The sequence below is a fragment of the Lissotriton vulgaris genome, chromosome 7, assembly GCF_964263255.1.
Source record: "Lissotriton vulgaris chromosome 7, aLisVul1.2, whole genome shotgun sequence".
Taxonomy (NCBI): Eukaryota; Metazoa; Chordata; class Amphibia; order Caudata; family Salamandridae; genus Lissotriton; species Lissotriton vulgaris.
This window is the reverse complement of record NC_141695.1, coordinates 148,697,875-148,721,837: the sequence shown is the minus strand read 5'-3', so window position 1 is coordinate 148,721,837 and position 23,963 is coordinate 148,697,875. Positions and strand designations below refer to the sequence as shown.

General features: G+C 44.2%; 1 protein-coding gene across 1 annotated transcript in view; it reads right to left on the bottom strand.

The window, feature by feature from the left end:
* Positions 1 to 23,963, bottom strand: part of LOC147701029 (phospholipase A2 inhibitor NAI-like) — a 205,356-nt gene that overhangs the window by 81,482 nt on the left and 99,911 nt on the right. The window lies entirely within an intron of this gene.

Sequence of the window (23,963 nt, the reverse complement as noted above, 5' to 3'; positions counted from 1 at the left end):
TTACAAACTCCTTTATTATATATATATATATATAGTGCTTTTGGTATGCGGCCCATAAGGACCACATTGTCCGCATATAAAAGTACGGGAAGAAGTTTACCATTAATTTTAGGTACCTCACATGTTAATTTAGACAGGGAATTATTTAGCTCATTTATATAAAGGATAAAAAGCAGAGGGGCTAAGACACACCCTTGTCTAACCCCTCTGCCAATTAAAATATCCCTGGAGACCTCTCCTTCATTGTTAATCCTTACCCGTGCTTTCAGGCCTCTCTGCAAATATGCCAAAAAGTGAACAAGTGCAACATCCAACCCATATTTTAAAAGAATCTCCCATAAAAGTGATCTGTTGACAGAATCAAAGGCTGAGGTTAAATCCATAAAACCTAGATTTAATGGGACTCTTTTAGCAACAGTATATTTGCCCAATATAAGATTTAAATTTAGAAACTGTTCGACAGTTCCAACATTACTCCTAAAATCCAACTGACAACAATTTAAAATTTGGTTATCCTTTGCCCAATTCCTAATCTTATTAAAAACAACCCTGTCCAAGATCTTCGGAGTATTATCTATCAGGGATATTGGGCGATAACAACTAGGGTTGGATCTATCGCCTTTCTGGGCACAATTATACTCGTTGACCAAGTTTTTGGAATTGGAGTATTGGTCAGATTGTTAAAAACTTTACATAAAAGAGGGCACCAAAAATCGGGTTTAGATTTTATAAGATCAATTGACAAACCGTCAGATCCTGGGGCTTTATTCCCTGCGCTTTGATGTATGGCGTCTTCAACTTCAGTTAATGATATTGCAACCTTAGTAGCTAGGGGATGACTGTCAAGTCAAGTCAAGTCAAAACCACTTTATTCAATTAATTAAAATATTAAAAGTTCATCAAAAATCACATTACATTACAAATACATTTTTAATGTAATGTAATGTAATGTAATGTAAGGGACATTTCTACCGCGCGACTTTCACTCCAAGGAGTATCTTGGCGCTCACACAACTCAGATGGAGGAGTTGGAAGGGAAAGGGGTGCCCTGAGTTCTACACAAACATGACACTAAGGTCCTACAGGTGGCGTCAGGCAAAGAGAAAATCCAAGTTTTTAATGCCTTCCTGAAGGGGGCTTCTTGAGAAAATGGCCGCAAGAAAAGAGGAAGTTTGTTCCAGGCTTTAGTTCCCAGTACAAAAAGGGATTTGCCACCCTTTGTGGCCAGCTTGAAGTGAGGGGGAGTAAGTAAGTGCTGGCTTGCAGATCTCAGACAACGCGTTGGATGGTATCTTTTAAACCTGTTGCATAAATAGGTTGGACCTCGTTGGTGAAATGCCCTAAAGGTGATTAAAAGAAGTTTAAACAAGATTCTTTTACCTATTGGCAGCCAATAAAGGGTGTTTAGAGCTGCTGAGGCTGATGACTTACGGGGCAGACGCAGTACAAGGCGGGCTGCCGCATTTTGGACCATCTGTAATTTGTGGAGAATGGTTTTGTTAGCTCCAACGTATAGTCAATTACAATAGTCCAGCCTAGAACTTATTAAGGCCACTGCGACTGTTTTCCTTGCCGATAGTGGGAGAAGATCAAAGAACTCCCTTAGTGCTTTTATGATCTGAAAGCACATGCCTGCTACTGCTACAGCCTGGGGTTTAAAAGATAAGTGGTTGTCGAATTTAATGCCCAAATTGCGGTTGTATGCAATTGTATTGGGGGGCACTTCGGCATCCGCTGGCCAGCACACTGTTGGGGAAAAAAGATTGTGATTCCCTATGGGTAGTATTTCGTTTTTTCCGGCGTTCCACTTTAAATGGTTGTTCGTCATCCATTTAAAAGTTGATGCAAGACAGTCCTTAAGGTCTTCCTCGGCACCTGGCCGCTACCTATCCAACACCAGTATCAGTTGGGTGTCGTCAGCGTATGAGATAGAACTGATCTTGAATTACGCGATCAGTTTCATCAGTGGTACCATATTAGGTTAAAAAGAACAGGGCTCAAGCTAGAGCCCTGAGGAACCCCTGAGCTGACGTCTTTAGCCTCAGACTGATATGGGCCTAGCACTGTTATTTGGCATCTGTTGGTAAGGAAGTTCCTACACCAGGCCAAAACCTGTCCTCCTACCCCTGCGGCAGCCAACCGGTCCACTAAGATGTTATGTGAAACCGTATCGAAGGCTGTCGACAGGTCAAGTAGGATAAGGACAGCCTTCTTTCCTTGATCCATTGCTGCCCTTAATGTTTCTGCAGTGTACACTGGGTGACACAATCATATTAAAAAACGGTCATATTTCAAACTTATTTCATATACTGTATTTAAAAGACAATAAAAAATGCAATAAAATTCATGTAATAATCAATACGGGGCATCTTATTTTTTTCTTCCTTACAGCCGCTACCAGAAAATTTGCGATGTTAAAAATAATCCATGGGGTATCCAGTAATTGCAGATACATTAGGGCAGGTTTGACCTGAAAAAACCCTTTCCCTCGTAAAAGTGGGAGAATAAACGTATTTCTGAGGTCAGAATACAGGTCACAAGATAATATAAAATGAGCAGTATCTTAGATTGAACTGTGATCACACTCACAGAGTGCTACATCCTCTTGTTTATTCCAGCCTTGATAATTCCCCAGTATAAAATGAATCAAGTTAAAGCGGAACTGTCAATGGCTATTGTGGGAGCTATATATATTCTTGAGAAATGCTCCTCCCATGACTTACTGGCTATATTGCAGTTTAGGGGAGTGATGTTTAATCCCATAGACAGCATAGCTTTTACCTCATTCCAAAACCCAGTTACATCTTTGAGAGCGGCAGCGCAGGCAAGGGGATCCCACCGTTCCTTCAATATATCGTCTGCGCGTAATTAGGGTGCTTTCTTATAGCGCCCTCTCAATAATCTAACTAGAGCCATGTCCCTCTGTTCGCCAGTTAATGCTTCGCGAAGTGCTCTATTGGCCCGGTAACAAGTACCATCAAACCATTTAGGGTTCTTTCCCCGATTCATGACAGGTTTAGAGATCTCATGTTTAATTCCAGCACATAACCCAGTAAAGGCCAGGACAATCTCTGTACCTGAACATGTATTAGACAGACACATCTCCACTAATAGGGGGATAAGATTTTATAGTACGGGTAAGTAAAGATTTATTATCAATTCCCTTCCAAATCACTTTGAGTTTGTCGGTCTATGCTACCAAGTTTTTTGCCCCTATTTCTTTCCGTTTTTTAAATTTATTTAAAAATGTAATAGTTGTCAAAATTGGGCTGTTGTCGCTGTAGCTAGTGCCTAAAACCTCGGCCCTGACTAAACAATTCTCAAGGGAGGAAGATATAAAAACATAATCAATGGTAGATGAACAGCCTCGGCCTCTATAGGTAGGCAACAAGCCTTTGTCTGACTCGCATCCAACCTTGTCCATTACATTAATTAAATCCCGAGTAGATAGGTAATTGTGCAGTTCTTCACCTCTTTTGCACGAAATTACCCGTACGGGTGTGACAGCAGATTTATCTATTCTATTGTACAAATGGGCATTAAAATCCCCACCCAAACAAATTCCATCCAATTTGCCATACCTCTCTTCGTCTACCAGATTGTCAATGAATTCAAAAAGGTTAATATTATTCTTATTGGGCAGTGATCTAAAATCATTATTTTAAAAATGTATTAAACATAACGTAATCCCCTGCTTGTAAATGATAGCCTGAAATTACCCATCATTTTTCTCCAGAGGTTTTATATTACTGCCTGCAGTAATCTTTTTCCATATGTATAGTCCCCCACTAGGTCGACCAAATTCAGGGCTGGGTACAATGTTACTGTAACAAACAAATCCCTTGAGTAACAAGCCACTAGTACAACATGTCTCTTGGAACATTAAGATGTCAAAATTACTAACCAGATTAATCCACTCCGCTATATTCAATTTGGCTTTTAGACCTGCGATGTTCCAGCTAAGTATATTAAGATTTTGATCTAAAGGTTGTAGATGAATAGTGACGGGGCAAATTGATGACGGTTCTACCAAGCAAACTTTTTGAGGAATGTCAATGGACCTGGATTCAACAGCCGCCGAACAATCTGACAACGGATCCACTGACCCTAATACAATGTTCAAAGGTTTGTTTGGTAGTCAGTCCTGTCTCTCCAAATTAGAAAAAATTGTAAACCTGTTAGATGTAGAATATAACGGGATGGCTATATTGCATGTTCTCTCGGGGGTCTGTAAAAGAAACCCAATGATAGTAGGGTAATATTTGTAGGGGTACTAAAAAGGTCAGTTGGGATTTTCAATAACCATTTCACCAGGAAAGGGTGCCTAAAATTCATGACTATGCAGTCGCCCATGATGTTCTTAGTTGAAGGTCCTACCCATCCCACCCTACGCACCATCAAAATATTGTTGGTAATCTCCCACCCCACCCCCTTATACTTGCATAGCCAATCAATACATTCATTTTTGAGTTGGTCCCAAGACTCATTCTGATCATCTTTAAGTGGTGGTAAGCCAGCTAAAATGATGGCATAGGGACATGCTTGTGGGGGTAAATGGAGAACAGCCTCAGTGTGTTTTTTAACCTGTGTAACAATAGTAGGCTTATTAATTAGGTCTGACGCCGGTTTCGTAGGGGCCGGCTCGGGCAAAACAGGCGGGGCTATTGTGTGGGATAGATAGTCGCTAGGGGGCCTGTTCTCGACAGGTGCGTTTAACAGAGGCAACATACTAGCCACAGTACTCGACATGAGATTAGATGACAAGATATTCTTTTTCCGATTACATTTTTCACATACAATATTTAAACCAGAGGAAATACAAGTACCACTCCCCCCTGCAGTGCCTTTAATAATTGCTTCCATGTCCTTTAAAAGCTGTTCACCCCTAATTCGTTTGATAATATTAGCCCCTTTTCTTTTGGCATCCTCTTTCTTCACCAGACTTTCCAGTCTATTTAAACGTTTAAAAATAGCATTACATTGTTTATCCATCAGACTTTTCAAATGATTAAAAGTGGAGTCCACTGTAGTATCAATTAGGTTTCAATTTGACCTTCCTTGTATGCCGTTTACAGATGTTGTTTCAGTTTGTGTGCAAGCAGAAAGGGAAACAGCTTCTGCCATGGTCAAATCTACGGTACTGTTGTTTGATTGCACAGTCGTACTAACTGACACCCCACTTGATCCAGTTGCTCCTCTTGACCACATACTCAGAGGGGTGGGTTGAGACTTATTGCGGGGGGTTGTTTCCTCTTATTAGTAAACAGTTTTGCAGGGCCTCTCTTCCTTTTCTCCCCCGCATTCTTTGTGGTTACGGCTACAGATGTAATGCTGTTTTCAACTTGGGGCCCCTGCTGAGAATCTAAAATATCTACTAAATCTTTATTTGTCACGGAGCCATCAGGTAACTTTCCATGAAGGGTAGGTTTGTTAATTATTATAGTAGGTGATAACGGAGGAAGCGCCATTAAGCCACCCTCCTCTAGTCCATCAAACATGTGTGGGTAAGATGTCAATTGACCCATAGAAAGTCTCCTCTCAGTAATTTCAATCTCTGTGTTATCCACGTTGACTACGTTATCCAGCATACTTTCAAAGGAAGATGTAGTAATGGTGGCACTCTTGGGGACCGAGGTAGTAATAGAGACTATACATTTTCCCATTGTACTTGATATGCACTCACCTTACTCAGGAGCTCAAGAGCTTTGGGGGGGGGGGGGGTCAGCCCAGCCTCTGCCTGCCCTTGATGGCCACAGATGGCCTGCCCTTTGCCCGAGCTTCGCCCGGCCCCGCCCGCACGCCTCCCACGATGCGGGAGGCGGTCCGGTCTTTTCAAGCGCCTCCCGGCGCTGTGGTGTCATCACAGGTGCGCCCCGACCCTCGGGGCACCTGGGAGTTGGAGTCCCGGTGTAGGGAGCACACAGGATGCAGGAGCCGTTGCCCTCACGGCTGGGACTGCGGCAAGGTGGGGAACACACAGGATGAAGGAGCTGTTGCCCTCACGGCTGGAACTGCGGCAAGGTAGGTGCTGCCAAACATTTGCCCCCGGAGCTCCCAGCGCTCGGGTCTTTCCAAGCGCCTCCGGGCGCTGCGGTGTCATCACAGGTGAGCCCTGACCCCCGGGACACCTGGGAGTTGGAGTCCCAGCGTAGGGAGCACACAGGATGCGGGAGCGGTTGCCCTCACGGCTGGGACTGCAGCGAGGTAGGGAGCACACAGGATGCAGGAGCGGTTGCCCTCACGGCTGGAACTGCGGCAAGGTAGGTGCTGCCAAACGTTTCCCCACTGATCACAGAGGGTACACAGAAATCATCACAAACTTTAACTTATGACATCCACAATCATACAAGCAACACCCCATTTCACTGTTCGCACCTGCTGTACCACAGTATACTCCACTGACTACTGACAACCAAGCCCAATAATCATGTCCAGCAGTTAGCTATGGAAGCACAGAGTGTGATGCACATCAACACACAAACTTTCGAGAAAAGCAAGCAGCAAGTAATATCGGGCATTGTCAATTGTTGGATCAAGACACCGTTCCTTCAAACTCCTACGATGGCATTCCGTACGCCGAGTCAGCCCACTACCCTAAACATTTAGGGGGTGAGGAGGCACGTACGTGCTAACATTCCATAATATTCCCTACTGACTGTACTATCATGGTTGCATCCACTATCCACTTCACTCTATAGGCCATCAGTGTATGTTGAGTTGTAAATGTCTTGCTCTGCATACTCAACTGTGTGAAGCACATCCCCTCAACACTTTGCATTGTATACTTTTATTATCAATAATTACTTACCACCTTCGCACATACTTTGCTTCCATCTCTCCCTGCATCCTGCATTGTGAGGCAGAGGTGCCATGCCATATTTAGTTTGTGTACATGGCTATCCAGGTTTTCCACATTATGTAGTGTTGTGGAGTCTGCTAGGGGCACATGTTGTTTTCATTGTGGTATGCGATTATATAAGGTAGCGGGTTTAGTCACGAGCAGTGGTTTCTCCCATTTACAGATCGCTGTCTTAAACAGCATACAGAAATTTTTCTCACAGGTGAAAGTGTGACCACAATGGCAGTCATTCATTACTATCCAAGAATGTCCAACTACACGACGCTTTAAAGCTTACAGAGCTCAATCTTGCATCCTTTCTTAAAAGCACGCCAACTCCCACAATCCGACTAACATTCACACAGCTTTCTAACAGCATTTAGCTGCTTCTCAATAACATGCACCCCAACAGAATGTGAGCTGGCACACGGCATGTCCTTACTGTATCAAACGGAGTAACTTCCTGTGGCAATGTCTATTTTCACCCACACAAAGTAACTCCCAAACTTCAACTTGGCCCTCAATTCTTAGTTTAAAAACATATTTTAAGAAAGAAACCAAACTAAAAGCACTTTTGTTCAGAACAGTAGTCTCCCTCACTTCTGCAAAAGAAATGTATCGACTACATATACCACAAACTTCAAGTAAAATACACTCCCTTTTAAATATGAATAGCCCATTACACTTTGTGAATTGTTACACAATTTACAACACATGTCTCACTCGAGGTCTGGCACACTTTTTTAACACGCTCTCTTACAGCCTTCTAACACAATTTTAAACTGTTCTTCCTTTAATAGCCCACTACACTTGTTCGATCATGTCTGGGATGACAGGAACAGTGCCCACAATTTTCGCTCTCTTTGCGGCCATCCTACTACTAATTCTACTACTAGAAATGGCTAAGCTCTCTGTGGTAACAACTATGTCCGACAGAATACGCCTCCACGCCAAGCTGCATCAATACTGTAAAAAAGGAGAAAAACTTTTCGGCTACCTGCTTCTATTATCGGAGCTGGCTATAACATAACGTTTATGTAATATGCTTTCAACGTTTAATTGCAAAACTTGCCCATTTGACTGGCAAATGGATGTATGCCTTGTCAACATCCCAACAATCGCTCCCGATATCCAGCACGTAATGCATTATCTTGAAAACCATGAACAGGATTGTTCTGGCAGTGGAGAAATGTCGAACACAATACAAAAAGGAAACGCAGCGGAATGGGATTTCTGCGTAGCTACGAAAGTTCTCCTGCAACATGCGACCTTTCACAACATTGCAGATTGCCTGCTGTTAGACCTAGCATCATTGGCATGAGTCTCCCTTCCATTTTGATGGTTTGCCTCCTCTGTTTTGATATATATTTGCTGGATTTATGCTTTGGGTTTGTGTGTGACAGGGCTGGGGAATTCCAGGAGACAGGCTGGGGCAGCCCAGTGGTGAATAGAGAGACCTGCATCTAGATGGGAGGGTGGAGTTGCACCCGGGACCTGAATAGGGCTGGGCCTTCCCTCTACAATGCTGGCTCCACCTCCTGTGGCTTGTCTGATGTCTCTGCCCTGCAATGTGAAAGGAGAGGAGGAATAATGTCAACAGAGTGCTCCAGAGCTGGACCTTCCCTCCCCTGTGCTGGCTCCACCTCCTGTGGGGCAGCTGGTGTATCTATGTATCTACCCTGCACAGTGAAAGGAAGAAGAGAGTCATGTAAACAAAGTGCTCAGCAACTGGTTTCGAGTAGGCAGAGGCCTCTCTGCCTTCAGAGAACAAAGGATGTTAGGGTATAAATATTGGGACCCTGATCCCAAGAAATTAGATCACTTCTGGAACAAGACACCTTTCTGACAAGGAGAAGAATCAAGGAAGCTGCAGGAGTTTGGACTGCTCCTCTGCCAGTGGGTTATTTGCTGGGTTGGCCTGCAGTGTTGCTTCATTGCCAAGGGAAAGGAGAAGGAACTTTGTAAGAACTTTCATCTGCAGAATATTCTCCAAGGGTTTTAACTGTGCTTCCCTCCTGCTGAAGTCTCAGGGACAAAAAACTTCACCTCCAGCTACCTCCTGAATTTCCTTGCTGGGAATTCTGACTCCAGTCACTTGCGTGCCGCTGGGAGATGGAAGCGTGACGCATCGAGAAAAAGCGTGTTGCCGCCGCAGCTGAAATCATTGCAACGCCGGAGAAGCGATCCTTCGCTGCATCTCCCTGGAAGCGTGTGCTCATCGAAGCTGCCTGCTGTCTCATCACTGGAGAAGCGTGACGCCATCGTGAGAGTCGCCATCGCATCACTGGAGAAGCGTGTCGCAGGGCTTGTCGTGGCTCCAAAGTACAGAGTTGGCGCCGGCTGCCATGGCGTCATCACATCGTCATGGCATTGACGCATCAAGGGCGCCTTTTTCTCGCATCGCAACTGGATCATCGCATCAAGGCGCCATCTTGCGCACCGCAACAGGCCCGCAGGCCGAGCATCTATGCAGCACCTCCGCACCAGTAAGGCTCAGGGCGAGTCCCCTACTCTGCGCAACCATTTGAAAAAGGACGCAACCGTTCCCCCGGGTCACGGAACCAGCGCATCTCCCCATTTGTTCACTTTGCATTACGCATCCAGGTACTTTGTTGAGAACTTTGTCTCATTTACCAGCAACTTTAACTAAGAGACTTTAATCTTCTTTGACATAACCTTAAGTGTAGTATTGTGGATTTTTGTTGTTTTTGGCCTTGTGTTAAGACTATATAAAGAATACTTATTTTTATAAAACCTATGTTGTGTCCATCTGTATTGTTTTCACTGTATTACTGTGTATATTCACAAATGCTTAACATACTGCCTCTGAGCTAAGCCTGTCTGCTCGTGCTAAGCTGCCAAGGGGGTGAGCAAGGGTTATTAAGGAGAGTAATCCCCTTATCCTGACTTAGAAGTAAGGGTCTCTATTTGGACAAAGGTGATAACCAATGCCAACTAGAGACCCCCAGATCTAACACCTGCCAATTCAAATTGCCGCACCAACATTCGAGGAACATTACTGTCCCTTCGAAGATATGAATTGGATCGCGTCACTTTTCTGAGACGATGGCAACAATTGCCACTTGGAACATTAGGCATCTCAAGCCGCTAAAGAACTTCTGGACTGGAATCTCCAAGAAACTCACGTTATTCTTGAATGGATTTTTTTCCATCTTTTTTACTTTTTCCTTTAAATTTTTTATTACACGCTTCAACCCTACTACATTCATATAACAACTTTCTTAGTATACTCAGAAATTTGAACTCTATCTTCATTATTGTCCCTCACGTCTAACCAGGGATCGGGGCTGTATGGCATATGCAAATATGCTATTTAGTTCCTAAATTAGCCTAAACCCGACCCCCATTGTGAAGCCATGTCTATTCTTTTTGTGCACACACCTCTCTGTCTCCCTGTTATTAACAAAACCCTTTCACATAAATTTACTCAAAGTCAACTTCTGCTCAGAACCTCACAATAAAAAATGTCATTATACAATTTATTCATCCATGTCTAATAGCTATTGTGTAGGTCACATAGAACTCTAACATATAATGTGCAATTCACTGATGCAGGAGCTTCGATTTGACTCTAGCAGAAGTGTTTGGAGTTTGTCTCAGCTCAATGCCTTTGCTCTCTACACAAGATTATTTTTTAGAAACAGCTGAAGACAATAATGTATAGTTTCACTACAAAGGTACTGAATGTGCTTCTCCGAAGCGCAATATTTGTATTCATCCTCAAAGTTTCAATGTGGGTAGAACTAGTACCAATTCTGACACGCACCATATTCAATCTACTGTACAACAGATTACTGACTATTCGACTGATGATAATTTTGTGTTACAAAAAAGCACTGCAAAGGTAACTAAAAAGTTTGTTAATTACATTTTGCAATTTCTTTTTTATTTCTTTTTTTTCTTAAAGGATACATGTAGTAATCGTATCCTACCTATATTTTCCTTATGGGATATAGAGTCATTCAAATGTAATAACTATTGTTTGTGTCACATGCAACTATAACATGTAATATACAATTCACTGATGCAGGAGCTTACGTTTGAATACAACAAAAGTGCTTCAACTTTGCATCAGCTGGATGCCCTAGCTCTTACACCAGTGGGTCCAATTATGGCACTTAAATAAAGACACTGTCTATATAATTTCCAAACTCCAAGCCTTTATTACACGCACACACTTTCTTACACACACCTCATTTCACCATTTTGCTTCTGTGGCATTGCAACATTCTACATTATATTCTTCATGATTATTTCTTTATTCCTGCTTCCTAAAACACTTCATTTGAGTCTACAGACCGATAGGGGTGACAAGTTCACTTCCACTCCCTGTATATTATAAACTCACACTAACACAACTTACACAGGTATGCTACAGTGGCCACTATCCTACAGCACCCACAGCACATCACTTTACAACAATGAACTCACCACTTACACTCACAGTTTCATCCCTGACTCTTCAGACCGGTACCAGTGAGCACTTTGCTTCCCACTCCTGCTATACTCTAAAAGCATACTAACACCACCTGTACACATATGCTACAACAGCCAGTATGCTAAACCACTCAGAGCACATCAGTTTACAGCACTCAGCTCATAGTTTAGGCGCTTTGTTCATTCCCCGAGTTTAACGGTACCTCACCTCTACACCATCTCACTCTAGACAAAACAGCACTTTCACACCGGTAACAGTAAATACTTTGGTTCTGCCAGTATGCTACAGACTACTCAGCTCACAGTTTAGGCATACGCTTTCATCCCTAGGTGTACCGGCACCTCATCTCACCACCATCTCACAGTAGGCAAAACAGCACTTTCACACCGGTAGGAGTAAATACTTAACTTCCGCCAGTATGCTACAGCGCCCACAGCACATCAGTTTACAGCACTCAGCTCAAAGTTTAAGCACATGCTTTCATCTCCGACTTTACAGATACCTCACCTCAACACCATATTACTCTAGGCAAAACAGCACTCTCACAGCGGTAAGGGTAAATTCTTTGCTTCTGCCACGATGCTACAGAGCACTCAGCTCACAGTTTAGGCACACGCTTTCATCGTTGAGTTCACCAGACCCTCACCGCCGCACCATCTCACAATGGGCAAAACAGCACTTTCACACCAGTAGGGGTGAATACTTCCCTTCGGCCAGTATGCTACAGTGCCAAGAGCACATCAGTTTACTGCACTCAGCTCACGGTTTACACACAAGCTTTAATCGCGGAGTGTACTAGCACCTCACCACCATCTCACAGTGTGCAAAGTAGCACTATCACACCGGTAAGGGTGAATACTTTGCTTCACACTCCCTCTACAGCACACCTTTTTTTTTTTTTTTTTTTTTTAGTGTATCTTATATAGCGCATGGCTACCCCAACGGGGTGTCCCGGCGCTTGCATTGGGAACCCTTCCTGGCTTTTCCCTGTGAGATAACCCGTACTGGGCATCCCCAAGGTGAAAGCCAGGCATCCCGCCGCAGGGGGCCGTAGTGGAGATTAAGCAAGCTATTGCCCAGAGTTGCAGAGTGTGAACCCGTGATTCGAGTAGGCACCGAACTGAGAATTATCAAGTCCGTGGACACTTGGGCTCAGACCCTGCCGCGTCGGGAATTGAACCCTGGTCCCGGGTCTGACCTCAGGTTCCGGGTATGCCTCCTCTAACCATTGAGCCACACTTCTCCACCCTAACCACCCTGCAGACCTCACAGCACTCCTACCCTCCTCTTTCTCACTTTTTCTGCCCTTTTTCCCCTTATTCACTTCACTGGAATCACAAAATGGCGGGCAACACTTCCTAGTTGCAACCGCTCGCATCGTTCGCAGCCAATCAGCAGCAAGCTCGTGCTCGTAACGCCTCAGCCAATAAGATGGCGAAGTACCAAATAGCAATATCTGTAAATTTTTATATTTCTCAAAAACTACTGAAAGGATTTACACCAAATAAACAAAATTGTGCTTTCTAGACCCTGACCCTTCTCCCTACCAAATTTGGGGTAATTCCGTTCACCCGTTCGACCTGTAAGCCTTGTCTAAAGTTTCCGATGGAAATTACCATTGAAAAAACATGTTTTGTGACTCCCCTTTTTCCTCGGCTCCCCCCTTGACAAATCACCCCCAAACTTTCAACATGGAAGCTGACCACAACAAAGAATTAGTTTAAAGAATTTCCCAAAGATTCGTCAATCGCGCCAACAATATTGGGAATAGAATGTTGCCATTTTCCAGTGGTAACTAGGTCCTAACTATAACTACCTACTGGCATATATATATATATATATATCTCAGCTCCGATGCTTCCAACAGTTAATTCACGATCAGGCACTCTTGGGGAAAGTTAAAAAAGGCTCTTTTATTTGTAGCAGACCCGTTTCAGCAGTAGCTTTCATCAGTATTTTTTAAAGCAGCAAACAATTTTCAAATGTTCAGTGTGTTTTTTAAAACACATAAGGTCTCTTGTGATTGGCGCTTTCAAATGGTGGTGATTAAGGAAGGACTCCGATGCAATTCACTTCCCCAGACTGCCTTCTCAGCAAGGTGATATTTAAACAGTCATATCAACTTCGTAATGTTTTATAAGGTATGAATCCAAGTTCTTACTGATGCGGCATGTTTGCTGTTATTTCAAACATTTCCGATGTTTTCACCACCAAAGCGCTGTGCATTCGATCCCCTCGACAAACCTCCGTTTTAAAAGTCAGGATGAGTCTGGTGGCAGCAGTACAATTACCGATTGCCATGAATTTGGATAATTCTCAATGTTCGTTGACAGAGACATCCTGTGGAGGTTCGGCTCCTGCTACACATCACAGCTCCAGGTTCCACCAAAATGCTGGTTTTGCTGAACTCTCAAGGCGGGTGCCATGCGATTGTGAGGATGGAACTCACAATAGATATCAGCTCCGATGCTTGCAACAGTTAATGCACGCTCAAGCACTCTTGGGGAAAGTTAAAAAAGGCTCTTCTATTTGTAGCAGACAAGTTTCAGCAGTAGATTTCATCAGTGCTTTTTAAAAGAGAAAACAATGTTCAAATGTTCAGCGCGTTTTTATAAACACATAAGGTCTCTCGTGATTGGCGCTTTCAAATGGTGGTGATTAAGGAAGGACTCCGATGCAATTCACTTCCCCAGACTGCCTTCTCAGCAAGGTGATATTTAAACAGTCATATCAACTTCGTAATGTTTTATAAGGTATGAATCCAAGTTCTTACTGATGCGGCATGTTTGCTGTTATTTCAAACATTTACGATGTTTTCACCACCAAAGCGCTGTGCATTCGATCCCCTCGACAAACCTCCGTTTTAAAAGTCAGGATGAGTCTGGTGGCAGCAGTACAATTACCGATTGCCATGAATTTGGATAATTCTCAATGTTCGTTGACAGAGACATCCTGTGGAGGTTCGGCTCCTGCTACACATCACAGCTCCAGGTTCCACCAAAATGCTGGTTTTGCTGAACTCTCAAGGCGGGTGCCATGCGATTGTGAGGATGGAACTCACAATAGATATCAGCTCCGATGCTTGCAACAGTTAATGCACGCTCAGGCACTCTTGGGGAAAGTTAAAAAAGGCTCTTTTATTTGTAGCAGACACGTTTCAGCAGTAGATTTCATCAGTGCTTTTTAAAAGAGCAAACAATGTTCAAATGTTCAGCGGGTTTTTATAAACACATAAGGTCTCTCGTGATTGGCGCTTTCAAATGGTGGTGATTAAGGAAGGACTCCGATGCAATTCACTTCCCCAGACTGCCTTCTCAGCAAGGTGATATTTAAACAGTCATATCGACTTTGTAATGTTTTATAAGGTATGAATCCAAATTCTTACTTATGAGACATGTTTTCTGTAATTTCAAACATTTCCGATTTTTTCACCACCAAAGCGCTGTGCGTTCGATCCCCTCGCCAAACCTCAGTTTTAAAAGTCAGGATGATTCTGGTAGCAGCAGTACAAATACCGATTGCCATGAATTTGGATAATTCACAACGTTCGTTGACAGAGACAACGTTATTGGGAATAGAATGTTGCCATTTTCCAGTGGTAACTAGATCCTATCTATAACTACCTACTGGCAATCACCAGTAGGTAACACATATATATATATGTGTAATACATATATATATATATATATATATATTTTTTTTTTTTTTTTTTAACCTAAATTACTCAAAATCCACTGGAGCACATATCTTGCGACATAGCAAAGGCACATCGGGCTACCAGTCCCTATAATTTTGCCAAGTTTGATGGAAATCCATTCAGCCGTACGGGCTAAAAGTGAGGTCGACCGCCCTATAGAAATTAACATGGGGAAAACACGTTTTATATATGTATATATATATATATATATATATATATATATATATATATATATATATATATATATATATATATATATATCAGCAAAAATCTTCAGACCTCCACTCACAGCGGCGAAAGAAGAGACAGACCCCAAGCTCTCCAGGCAAGATGTTTATTTAATCCTTGTGCCTTCCAAAATGCAACGTTTCGACTACTGACGTAGTCTTGTTCATATACATATATATATATATATATATATATATATATATATATATATATATATATATATATCTCGCTCCTCCACACGCCATAGGCGGGGCACTTCCTGGTCGGGTGCAGTAAACGCGGTGGCGTACCGCGATATAAATCCCAGCTCCAAACTTCCCTCTTATCCTTCAGGAAAGAAAAGCACTCACGAGGATTCTGTAGCTCAACAGCAATTTATTCAGGACAAACGCGTTTCGGATTTACATCCTTCGTCAGTGTCGTAAGTGAACTTACGACACTGACGAAGGATGTAAATCCGAAACGCGTTTGTCCTGAATAAATTGCTGTTGAGCTACAGAATCCTCGTGAGTGCTTTTCTTTCCTGAAGGATAAGAGGGAAGTTTGGAGCTGGGATATATATATATATATATATATATTACCTACTGGCGGTCGCCAGTAGGTAGTTATAGTTAGGATTATTTTTAATATAAAATCTCAACATTCTATTGTGAATAACTTTGGCGCCGGTTGAGGAATCTGCCTGAAAATTTCCTCAAATTTGCCTCGCAGCGCCCCGGTTCTTCCCTGAAAGTTTGGGGGGATTTGTCAAGCGGGGTCCGAGATAAAAGGGGGGTCCCAAAACGTGTTTTCCCCATGTTAATTTCTATAGGGCGGTCGACCTCACTTTTAGCCCGAACGGCTGAATGGGTTTCCATCAAACTTGGCAAAACTATAGGGACTGGTAGCCCGATGTGCCTTTGCTATGTCGTAAGATATGTGCTCCAGTGGATTTTGAGTAATTTAGGTTAAAAAAAATATATATATATCTATAAGCGCTCCCCGGTACGCGCACTGGGGCGCTAACCAGCGCGCTACGCGCGTTCACGCATGGAAAGCTGATTGGCTCCCGGGTGTCTATCAACATTCCAAACAGTCCGGAGCGGCCGCCATATTGTGTCTCGGTAGGATCGAGACACAAGAGGTGGCAAAAACAAAGGGGGAAATGACCATAAGGGGGCAGAGTAGACCCCCCCTGACCCCCTAGGTTTGATGTGGGGGCTATAAAAGGGCCCTGCGGGTCAAAAAAAAATTTTTTTTTTTAATTTGTGTGGGGGGAGCGCCCGGTGCGCGCACCGCGGAGCGTACCGGGGAGCGTTCCATGGGGAAAAAAGAATGATAGAGTTTTTAAAAAATGTAGCCTTTTTTTATAATTTGGAGGTAGTTCTAAAAAGAACAGTTTTTTTTCTTCTTTTTGTTGTTTTATTTTTTTATGTTTTTGAAATTTTTTTACTTTTTTTGGCTTTTATGAACTATTTTATATATTTTTTGTTATTTTTATGGGGAGAAACAAAAAACAGCTTTATGCTCTGCTCACCATAGGAGATGGTCTTACCACAAAAAATACATGTGATCCTGAATTCACCAAACCGTGGTTGTATGCAAGGGATCGTCTCCCTTGTCTCTGGTCCCGATGGAATGGGTTGCTTTCTTTTGGAGGTGCTGGTTGAAGATTGGGGAGGGTTACTGGCCAGTTCTCTCACCTCTGCGGCAGCATAGTTGTTCGGATGCTTGCGCTGCATGTGCCTAATCATGGTATTGTTACCAAATGAATATTTTTTGTTAGGGTTTCCCCTTGAAAGATTTGCCACAGATTTGGCAAGTCACCTTTGGCGCAGTGACTTTCTTCTTGCCCTCTGGGATAGAGAAAAACTCCCATACAATGTGCTGCCTTGGCCTGTATGGGGTATTGTCTTCTGGCAGCCACCTTTTCCCCTCCTCCTCCTCCTCCTCCTCTTCTTCTTGACCACCAATGTGATGTTGTGGTGGTCCTCTTGGTGGTGGTGGTGGTGGTGCAGATGCTCCAGCTGCTGCTGCTACTGTAGCCATTTTAAAGTACAAAATATTTCTCTTATATCTCCAAACAGGTCTTCCTCAGTCAAAGGACAAAGTCAGAATAAGGAAAAAAGGTGGGGGCTTTCATCATTTGGAGAAAAAAAACTGTCCTGAACCAATGAAAAGTATTATTTTCAGGTCACATGACCCGGGCTTTCATCATTTGAAAACCAAAACTGTTCTGCACCAATAAAAAGTGTTATTTTCAGGTCACATGACCCAACGCGCTAAAGCGACGCGCCCCCAGGCGCGCCCGTGGGCGCGTCGCGTAAGCGCGTCAGATGCTTACGTTGCGCGATCGTATTCGCTCGAGTACTTCTGGGTGCGCTTACGCCGTGCGTATCACGCAGACGCGATATGTCACAATGTTTTCGTTCGCGGCAATAGCGCTAACGGGACGCTCACCGGTGCGCGACCCGGGGCACTCCAGAAAACAGCGCTTTCTAGTGCGCACACCGGAAGCGCACCAGGGCAAAAAAAAAAAGTATTATATAAATATACAATATAGGATTCATTATAAAAAATATTACATTTCATAGGTTTGAGGCCTTATATATAGTTAGGAATTAGCATTCAAAAAACCTATGAAATTCATTGAAAAAACCATAGGTTTCACACCAGTTGTAGTTAGGAATTAGCATTTAAAAAATGTATTAAATTCACTGTATTAAATGTCACTGACGATTTCATGAGTGATGTAATATGTGACGTCATCAGCAGTGCATTGCAGGCGCGCTAATTATAGTGAGTCCAACTAACTATAACGTTGGAATTTCTATGGTTTTATGTCAGTAAAATTTCCAGCTAACTATAACTGGTATGAAACCTATGTTTTTTTCAGTGAATTTAATATGCTTTTTAAATGCTAATTCCTAGCTATAACTGGTGTGAAACCTATGTTTTTTTCAGTGAATATATATATATATATATATATATATATATATATATACACACAACCATACGCAAACATGCATCATGCATAGACATAATGCGGGGAAGGCCATAACTCCCCAGGGGCACAAATGTTATAATGAAATATTGTGGGGGAAGTACTATGGCCTCTGCCACCTCCTCGGGCACTGCTCAATGTAATTGGTGGGGGGGCGCTCAGCCCCCTTGCTGCCCAGGGACAATCACCTCCCAAGGGCACATGCATCAATTAATTCTAAAAAAAACTGCATAGGGGTTAAAATAAATAAAAAGGCATGGGGGCTCTGGTGGTACGTTGCCGAGCCCCGGCCCTCGGGACCAGCACCTCCATGGGGCTTCATTTACAAAGGAGGGTCCCCCTATAGGAGCCCCAGATGGCTGTGGGGACCAACACTCCCCAGGGCCGGCTCCAGCAATGTCCTGGGGTGTCCACCACCAGGTCATTGCACTTTGCTATGGCAAACCAGCCATAGCAAACCAGCTCTGCTTCAGCAAGTGAGAAGAAAAATGCTGCTGTTCGCTGAAAGCAAAGTATGTTTGCTGCCCTGCCCACTGTGAATCAAGCAGGGAAACGTACACTGCTTTTGGATCCAGTGAGCTGCATCTCATCAGCTCCCTGGGTCTCAAAGTAATACCAGCTCCTGCAGAAGTGGGGAGCTGGCAGGAACCGCAGGGACCTTTAAACAACCCCTTGGTCCCCAACATTGGCAGAAGGTTCCCTGGGTTGGGAAGCAAGCCTTCCCCTGGGCCCCAGCAGCAGCACGCCCCTGAACATTTACTTGGGGTCACAGACCCTTATTTATACAGCGAAATCCCTATGTGACACAGCACAAGGCTAGGAGAGAACCAGATACAACTGGTTCAGGAGCACTTGAACACTTTGTTTTGCTCAGATCCTCTCCTCTTTTCACAGGACAGGTCAGGGACATCAGACACACCACAGGGGGTGGAGCCAGCATTGTGGAGGGAAGGCCCAGCCCTATTCAGGTCCCAGGTGCAACTCCTTCCTCCCATCTACAAGCTGATCTGCCTATTCTCCACTGGGCAGACCCATCCTGGCTCCTGGAGCCAAGCACACGAGCCAGCCCCTGTCCATCACAAGCCATCCATACAATTGACATCAGGCAGGCAGACACTGCACACAGAAATGCCAACTTCTAAAAGTGGCACTTCTCCACTAGTCACAATAAATCTGCGCACACCATTGTGCAGCATTTAATCTCACGAGTATGCGCATACCAAACTAGCCCCTGCACTCCTCTCACATCAGGAACTACCATGGACACACATATCCCCATGCATTCCTATGGGAGGGCAGGCCAATCTCACCACATGCACTCAGAGACCACACGCACTTTACACTGGGCCACAGTGCCAAAGTGCGCGGAGACCAGAAATCACTACCATTATGTCATTTTAAGAGGTAAAAAGTTCAGGGGTGAACCTGCCAAACGGGCGAAGTCCAACACAGTTACTCACCCATATACCATGGCACATATATTCACTCACCAAAACACACCCTCTTACCTACCAACAGAGATACTCCTAAACCCATATAGGTACTCAGACAACTAATCAATCACCCATACAGCCACTCATGTACCCACTCACCAACACATACAGGAACTTAGACACAATCTGACAGACTGATACAGACATTCTCAAAATACAGTCAGTCACACACGCACTGAATCATCCAAACAGGCACTCATACACCCACTGATTCATCAATGCACCTTGGTATATGCATTTAACACACAAACATTTTATAAACAGTTACAGTCACTGGATGATATCATCAGTGATGAAATGTCAGTGCGCCGTCCAACATCTCCTTGTGTTTGCAATGTTTGCCCTAAATTGACAGGGTATGCCCAGACGTAGGTCCCTTGCTCACTTTGCCACTGGATTCAAGCTAGCCTGGCTGATAAGGGCTGTTAGCCCAAAACCGGTCCCAGGATGCTTGTTTCCGGTCCAGGGTAGACATGACTTGGCAGTTCATGCTGGACTGTTTCCATGGGGAACAGGGTCAAGACTGATTTGTGTTAGAAATTCGATCCAATTTGCATATAGCTGTGTCTGAACTGGGGTGATGAAGTGAACTAAAGAATAATGAAGGATTCAACCCAGATCTGTGACTGGGGGTGAGTGTCTGAAAAGTTTCAGTGCTCCGTCCATCATCTCCTTGTGTTTGCAATGATCACCCTAAGTTGGCAGGGTATGCCCAGACGTGGGTCCCTTGATCACTTTGCCCCTGGATTCAAGCTGGCCTTGCTGATGAGGGCTGTTAGCCTGAAACCGGTCCCAGGATGCTTGTTTCCAGTCCAGGGAAGACATGGCTTGGCAGTTCGGGCTGGACTGTTCCCATGAGGCACAGGGTCAAGACTGATTAGCATATAGCTGTGTCTGAACTGGGGTGGCAAAGTGAGCTAAAGAAGGATGATGGATTCAATCCAGATCTGTGACTAGGGGTGAGTGTATGAAAGGTTTTAGCGCAACTTCTATCATCTCCTTGTGTTTGCAATGTTCGCCCTAAGTTGGAAAGATATGCCCAGACGTGGGTCCCTTGCACACTTTGCCACTGGATTCAAGCTAGCCGGGCTGATGAGCCTTGTTAGCCCGAAACTGGTCCCCGGATGCTTGTTTCGGTTGAGGGAAGACATGGCTTGGCAGTTCGGTCTGGACTGTTCCCATGAAGCACAGGGTCTAGACTGATTTGCATATAGCTGTGTCTGAACTGAGGTGGCAAAGTGAGCTAAAGAATGATGATGGATTCAACCCAGATCTGTGACTTGGGGTGAGTGTCTGAAAAGATTCAGCCCTCTGGCCATCATCTCCTTGTGTTTGCAACGTATTTTGAGATGTCATCAGTGATGTTACTGACCATGTCATCAGTGATTTATTATGTGAGACCAAATGCAGTGCATTGCAAGGGTTGTGAGTTATACTTAGCTCAGCTAACTATAACTGCTGAATTTCATATATATTCCCTTCTAAACCCGTTCAAAATAGGACAGGCCATGATGCAACCCAGGGTCAAATTAAAACACTGTGTTTAATCTGGTAAAAACAGCCATTGTGAGGCGTTTCGGTGGAGGCACCGGCCTTCCTCACACAATTTGAGCGTTGTTGGAGACTTTAATTACCACTGGGAGAAATTCCCCAAAGAAGGTCAAGCACTACTAATTGAGGAGGCAATTTCCTCCTTGGACTTTACTCAGCAGGTGAATGGACCAACTCATGAGAAGGGACATATGCTTGACCTAATCTGGACCACTATGCCAGTTCAGGACGCTACAGAGATCTTGCCATGTGTTTGGTCTGATCATTCGTTAATAAAATGTAAAATCCTCCTGAACGGCCACTCGCCCAAGTTGGGTGAAGGTTGGAAAATGGCCCGGAAATGGAGAAATCTTGACGGAGAGAGAATGAGGTCTTTCTTACAACAGTCTCCGCCGTTAAAGGAGCAGGACGCCAATGTTGATGCCCTTTGCGGACATCTCCACCACAAATTGGGGAGAGCCATTGAGTTGGTGGCACCCCTTCGTAGGGTGAAGAAGGTGGATAGGGGAGCTGGGGCTCCTTGGTATAACGACTCCCTACGTGACATGAAACGTGGGGTGCGGAGGAAAGAACGAGCATGGCGGAAGGAGTATGACGCTACTGTTAAGAAAGACTATATGTCTTCTCTGGCGTCCTACAAATCAGCCATCCAGACCAGAAAGGCGGCCTTTTTTGAGGAGAGAATAGCGGCAGCTAAGAACCCACAGAAGGAAATCTTTCGGGTTTTGTCAGAACTCAGGACAAACAAAGAACAAAGCACTGAGTTCACCCAACAGGATTGTCAGAAGTTCCAGGACTTCTTTGTGAGTAAGATCTCCGACATTCTGGGAGAAATCGCTGCAACTATACCCCTCAATTGTCCTAGCCCACCTGACTATACTGTCCCGCCAGCTCTCACTCAGTTAGCCGAGTTTCCTTTAATTGTAAAGCAGGAACTGGCCAAGATTACGGACCGAGTTAAATCCGGTTCATTGGTGGATCCATGCCCGCCTGAAGTATTCAAACTAGCACTACCGGGAATCGAGGAAGAAGTCTTGCACTTACTGAATACTTCTCTCTACACAGGACAGGTTCCTTTAGCATTTAAAGAGGCTCGACTGATCCCTCTATTAAAAAAACCTGGCTCGGACACAAAGTGTCTAAAGAACTTTCTTCCCATTTCCCAGTTACCGTTTTTGGCAAAGGTAATTGAGCAGCATGTGTTGGTATCGCTCTCAAAACATCTAGAGAGTAACAACCTGCTGGAGGCCAATCAGGCAGGGTTCCGTGCTAACCATAGCACGGAGCTAGTCATGTTATCAATTCTGGATGAATTGAGGAGCCGGGCAGATACTAAAACACCTAGCGCCCTGGTACTACTAGATCTCTCCGCGGCCTTTGACACCGTATGTCATGAACAACTTTTGTCGCGGTTGAGGTCTTTTGGTATCAGGGGTACAGCCCTGGCATGGCTTACTTCATTTCTGCAGGGCAGGACACAGAGAGTACAACTGGGGGACCTGCTTTCCACCTCCGCACCCATTTCTTGCGGGGTCCCACAGGGCTCTGCTCTATCACCCCTACTCTTCAACATCTATCTGCAGCCACTGATTGCACTCCTGAATAGGATGGACTGTTTTGTATATAACTACGCTGATGACACCCAGATTATCATCCGGTTAGATGACGGTCCAGGAGCGTCTACCAGGCTACAGGACATTCTTAAAGCCACGGTTAATTGGATGTCAAAAAACTCCCTAAAAATTAACCCGGACAAGACGGAAGTGTTGCCCATTTCCATCTCGGGCAACCCCTGGAACGAAAAATTCTGGCCGGTAGAGCTGGGTGTACCACCGAAACCAGCGGTTGCAGTAAAAAGTCTGGGTCTGTATATAGATGGAAAACTTTCCATGGAAAAACAGGTCACGACTGTAGTAGGTACCTGCATTGGCTTAATGCGACAACTGAGAAAAATATCGGCACTGCTATCGTTTTCCACCCTGAAACATGTGGTCTCAGCTATAATCTTGGCCAGGCTGGATTATGGAAACTCTCTGTACATAGGGCTACCCCAGCGGCTGCTGGATAAGCTACAGGGGGTCATGAACGACGCAGCTAGACTGATTTACAAAAAACCCAGGATGACCCACTCATCCCCTCTGATGCAGGAGCTTCATTGGCTCCCAATTCGGCAGAGAGTAGTTTTTAAAGGACTGTGTATAGTGCATAAGGCGCTGTACGGGAATGCACCAAAATACCTAAAGTCCCGAATTTCCCTCTATACGCCGAGCAGGACCTTACGTTCATCAGATGCTACTCTCCTATCCCAACCCCGGTTCAAATTGGCCACGGTGGGGGGACGTGCCTTCTCTAAAACACTCCCAGCTCTGTGGAATAAACTGTCCCCAGATCTAAGGAAAGAACGTAATTTACTTACCTTTAGGAAAAAGCTAAAAACTGTTTTGTTTAAACAAGCATGGTGCAGCCACTAGGTGTACTTCCTAGATCAAGTAATATGCTGAGCCTCACTAGGTAATTTGGACAATCAGCGCTTAGAGGCCCCGGTGGTTATAACGCGCTATATAAATTAAATAAATAAATAAATAAATTGAGCGCCATATTGCTTGATGCATGGAGACAGAAAACAGGGAAAATACACCTTCTTTCATCTTTTTTAAATATGATATTTAAATAATTTTTATCTAAGCATCATGGTCTAAACAGTGGGTACAATA